This window comes from Malaya genurostris, chromosome 3 (assembly GCF_030247185.1).
Source record: "Malaya genurostris strain Urasoe2022 chromosome 3, Malgen_1.1, whole genome shotgun sequence".
NCBI classification, from domain to species: Eukaryota; Metazoa; Arthropoda; class Insecta; order Diptera; family Culicidae; genus Malaya; species Malaya genurostris.
This window is the reverse complement of record NC_080572.1, coordinates 17,505,437-17,511,436: the sequence shown is the minus strand read 5'-3', so window position 1 is coordinate 17,511,436 and position 6,000 is coordinate 17,505,437.

The following is a 6,000-nucleotide window of genomic DNA, read 5'->3' as shown; positions in this document are numbered from 1 at the left end:
GTAATAACACTTGGGTTGAAATATGATCATACTTCAGTGAGACTTCATTTTCAATAGGACTCACAACGTTTAAATTAAAATTGTGGACACTCTCGAACTGCTGAGCAAGTTTTTGAGCTTTTTCACCATTTGTAAGAAGTATTTGATTTCCTTCCTTGAGAGCAGGAATTGGTTTCTGAGGTTTCTTAAGAACCTTAGAAAGTTTCCAGAAAGGTTTAGAATATGGTTTAATTTGTTCAACTTCTTTAGCGAAATTTTCATTTCGCAAAAGAGTAAATCTATGTTTAATTTCTTTTTGTAAATCCTTAACTATGTTTTTCATAGCAGGATCACGAGAACGTTGATATTGTCGTCGACGAACATTCTTCAACCGAATGAGCAGTTGAAGATTGTCATCGATGATAGGAGAATTTAATTTAGTTTGAGCTTTGTGAACTGAAAGATTTCTAGCTTCGATAATATAATGATTCAAATTATCAATTGCTGTGTCGATGTCCGCAGAATTTTCTAAAATAGTTTCATGATCCACATGATTTTCAATGTGAGATCTGTAATCCAACCAATTAGCTCTATGATAGTTGAAAATAGAACTAATTGGATTAATTATAGCTTCGTTGGAAAGTCTGAATGTTACAGGAAGATGATCTGAGTCAAAATCAGCATGAGTAATCGGTTCACTACAAATGTGACTTTGATCTGTTAGAACCAGATCAATTGTAGACGGGTTTTTCACGGAAGAGAAACAAGTAGGATTACTGGGATGAAGAACTGTAAAGTAACCAGCTGAGAGTTGATTATGAAGTATTTTACCATTACTGTTATTTTGCCTACAATTCCACTGGACATGCTTAGCATTTAAGTCCCCTATTACGAAAAATTTCGATCGATATCTTGTAAGTTTTTGCAAATCGCCTTTAAAGAAATTTAATTGTTCGCCGGTGCATTGGAATGGCAAATATGCTCCAGCGATGAAATAAATTCCATGAATGGTTTCAACTTCGATTCCCAAGCTTTCAATAACTTTAGTATTGAAAGAAGGTAAAATTCGATGTTTAATTTGCCGTTGGACAAAAATGGCAACTCCACCACCAATTCCAGTAAACCTGTCAAATCGATGAACCACATAATGTGGATTACTTTTCAATTTTACATTTGGTTTAAGAAAAGTTTCTGTCACAATGGCAATATGAATTTTGTGAACTTTGAGAAAATTATAAAATTCATCTTCACTCGATTTCAAAGATCGAGCATTCCAATTTAAAATATTCAAATAATTATTTAACATCACTGTTAAATTTTAAATTCATTATAATATTATTTGCAAATTTCCATCCGATTTGAAATGCTTCAAAAAGTGATGAAGTCGAATTCATTTGGATGATCATTTGAAAAAGTTGATCTTGTAGGTAGATCATTTTATTTTCAGTTATATCGCCTAAATCGACTTCATTTAAAGAAGCGAATGGCATTGAAGGAATATTTGTAGGTAGACTGCCATTAGAAGAAGATGATTTGGCCGGTCTACCTATTAATAAATTGTTTTCGTTAGAAGAAGAACTGCAAGGCGGTCCTGTGTTTTGATTATTTACATTAGAAGAAATAGGAGATAGATTTCTACCTAATATACCAGCATAACTGACATTAGAAGAAGATGATGACGAGGTCGATCTACCTGTCAATAAATTGTTTTCGTTAGAAGACGAATTGGCAGGTGCCTTAGAAGAATTTTCAGGTATATTCTGTAAATTTAAGGTCGTTGATTTGACTTGTTGTCTAAGCGAACGAGCGTTTAAAATTTTTTCCCTGACAGGACATTTCAAATAATTGGATTTATGATTTCCATTGCAATTTGAACATGAAAATTTATCAGTGGTTTCATTCATTGGACAAACGTCTTTCGAATGCGATTTACCACAATTCAAACACCGTATATCCATATGACAATTTTTGGTTCCATGACCGAAGCCTTGGCAACGACGACATTGCGTTAAGTTAGCAATACGATTATGCCGTTTATAATGTTCCCAATGAATTTTAATGTGGGAAATGAAACGTACTTTTTCTAAAGTTTTCAAATTGTTTACATCACTTCGATTGAAGTGTATTAGGTAAAGTTCATGGGAAATTCCAGAGCGTGGTTTAGAAGTACCATTCGCTCTTTTTTCATAAGTATTACTTGGGAAGGGGCAAAACCAAGCAATTCTTTTAGTTCATTTTTAATTTCATCAATACTTTGATCATTTGATAATCCTTTCAAGGCAGCCTTGAAGGGTCTGTCTGATTTTATATCATATGAATAAAATTTATGAAGTTTTTCGGACAAATATCGAATAAGACGTTCGTAATCTTCCAATCCATCCACCAAGACTCGACATTCTCCTCTTCGTCCGATTTGAAATGAGACTTTTACTTCCGGGAGAAAAGTAGAAAGCTCAGTACGGAATGCTTTGAAGTCGGAAATCATCACCGTCACTGGTGGCATAGATTGATGTTTCTTCCCAGAACGACAAGCGTCCATTTTGGGAATTTTTGAAGAATTTTCTTCTATGTCGCTACAATCGGATTCAGGTAGAATCTCGTAAATATTGTTAGACGGCATAGGATCAACGGAAGGGAAATCCGTCCGTTGTCTTTTATTTTTACATTCAGATTCTATAAGATCGTGAATGTTATTAGAAAAATGTTGAATAACGGATTGTGATTTATTCCGTATTGAATTATTTTTAGCCTTAGGCTTGTTGCCTTTCCGGTTGGACGCAGGCATTTTTGAAATTAATGAAATTTTAAATTAAATTAACTAGGCTAAATTAGTCTTCGATTAGACTCCTAGCTAGCCTTAAAAAAGGCTGATTAATTTCTTAGTCACTCTAATATCACTCTTTGTATCACTTAGTCACTCTAATATCACTCTTTGTATCACTTAGTCACTTAGTTAGTGATTCAGGTAGCCTTGAAAAAGACTGAAGCCTTGAATCAATGAAACTCTAGGTAGCCAGAAAAAAAATTCCAGGAGCCAAGAGCTATACGCGTGCGGTGCGAACGACTGTTCAACACCGACTGATCATGATCTTGTAATAACAGTAACAAGTAGGTACAAATTTATAAAAAGAATTAGAAATTTACATATTTTTCAATTGAAAAATGTAAATTTTATGTGGCAATTCTGCAAGCTATTGAAGAATCCAACCAACTCTTTTGCGATCGCTGCGCTGCCCGAGTGGCGAGCTTTGAACTAAGCGATGGTGATTATTTTCAGATTTTGCTTGAAGATTCGAACAAAATGAAGGGTTTTTATTTTTTTTCTTATGAATCGAATTCTAACATACAAAAACGTGTGATAACTTGGTAAAAAAATCGATCTTTAATGATTCAGTAACCTTCCGTGGTATGTTTGATGATATTTACGGTGAAATCGTAACATGAAATACCAAGTTCGAAGAAGTGAGGTTGGGTACTGTTTTCATATCTGAGATATTCTTTGTTTTTTGGGTTGGATTTTGACATTAATTGATAAATTATGACCAAAAGTTTTATGGCTAGTCTATTTACTCATGTTTTATCTTCTAAATCAAATCTGTATGTGAATTGAAAAATTCAAATTTCATCCGAGATTGTCAAGAGTATAGGATAATTTGAAATCATATGTTTGATGACAACACGTGAATAATCGTTTTTCTTACCCATATTTGTAAGGTTTTGCCATCTGCTTTCTTTCAAACTCAAGTAAATTGAAAAATTCTTCAAAAATTTCTCTAAATACATGGGATATGTCAAATCATTCACCATAACGCTATCTCGTGGTGACCACGCTGATTGGATTGTTCAATACAAAATTGAACAAAGTACGCTGCAAATGAAGCAAAGCTACACGTACCGACGCGTACTAGTTTTGCATGATCATTTTGAATTTGAATGTCATTTGTCAATTTTAGTGTCAAACTCATCACCTATAATTTCGGAACCGGAAGTCGGATCACGATGAAATTGCACAGTATATTTAAAAACAATGCGAGCTTTAATTTGAATCATGAATCGTGAAAAACGGCTTAACCGTTGCTGAGAAATCGACGAGAGTTCCGTTTGTTAGATTTTCTTCACTATTATCGATACTTTCGGAAGTGAAAACCGGCGACTAGTAGTCCCATAGCAGTTTTATATATTCACTAACTAACAAGATCTGCCAACTAGATCATGAAATTGAAAATTTTCACTAATCGCACTGTAATGCCGGAACCGGAAGTCGGATCTGGATCAACTTTTCGGGGACTTTTTAAAGAATTTCAAGACCTTTTATTTGCTTTATTTATTGCGCATTTTTTAATAAATTTTCACATATTTCCATGTGATTCTGGAACCGGAAGTCAGATCCAAATAAAACTCAGAAAAATTGTATGAAGTCATAAGACCTTTCACTTGAGTCTAAGTTTGTGAAAATCGATTCAGCCATCTCTGAGAAACGTGTGTGACTATTTAGCAATCTCGATTCTTTATATGTCCCAAGAGGAATATGACTATGATACTGTAGAATGGAAAGATATTGATCAGCAAACAAAAATGTTTCGGGGACGGGTGTAGCGTGATGAGTTAGTCGATGCTTTTCATGTAGTCCACCTGGGTTCGATTCCCAACCCTCCGCACATGAGGTCATAAAATTTTTCTGGACCGAAGAGGCGAATGATCGGCGAAATTCTTTTCAACTATTACAGAAATGAGTTATCATATTATACATAAATCAGCAAAAAATGAAGCTTAAAGTTTGTTTAGAGTTTAAAATCGAATTATACAGTCGATACAGATAACCAAACATGAAAATAAACATCTATAATAAGTATCGGGACCGATGAGAAATACTAAAGATGGTTTGCAAAATGACAATTGACTTATTATTTTTCTCAAATTTTATTACCAATATTGTTCTTCGCAAACGTTTCCAGTACGCTTATGGAAAACTACACATAATTTATGAAGAATGTGTGTTTTTATAAACCAGTGTTTTTTTTCGATTTTGTTTTCCAAACATCTCGAAAACAACTGCTCCAGTTGCCAAGAATTATAAAAATGTATAATAAAACGTCACATCACAGATATGTGTTTTGAATGTTTTATACATTTATCATCACTGATACACTGATGTTTTATACATCATCAGAGTATCAGGTACTATACAGTGTAAGATATCATCTTGGTGAGGAGTGGTTATGTGGTTTTTTTGAACGACAATTTGATGATCACATAGTTTGTTATACGGACGGTTCTCTGTTGGATGGTCGTACTGGTGCTGATGTCTACTATCGTGGAATGAAACTAGAGCAGTCTCATTCACTTGGTGAATACTGTACTGTGTTTCAAGCAGAAATCTACGCGATTCTGTGTGAGGTACAATCGGCACTTCAGTAGAAAATCTGTAATAAACGAATTTATTTTTGTTCCGACAGTCAGACAGCTTTAAAGGCACTCAGTTCGAATGATTCGCTGTCGAATCTAATGATCGCATGTCGAACTTAAATCGAAGACCGCGACCCTGTTTACTTGTTATGGGTATCCGGTAATTCTGGCCATACTGGAAGTAATCTGAGTAAGTGTCATCATCTGGTGTCTGTCCCACATTGACCTAACTCCGTATCCGGTTTTTTTTTCCTCATACATGGTTGAATCAGTGTATGGGGAGCTAAAATTGAAGGATATTCTATCGTTAATCGGGTTAATCGTTTCCTGGAGTGAATGAATGTTTTCTGTTTCTATCCTAAAAGATTTTTGCAGATTGTTTGACATCTCTTATGGGGTGCCGAATTTACCTCTGTTCATGCAGAATGGTGTCCCTTTTTTTAATCTATAAATCCTCTCAGGGGTATGCATTTTAGAATCTGCAAATCGTTCAGTTTCGGGGATGCAGAACGATTTGCTTCTTTATGTTCTGTGCTGTTTCTTCAGCTCATCTACTTTACAATTTCTTCCATGTTCCTTTTATCCTTCACTTCCTATCAGAAAAATGATGAGAAC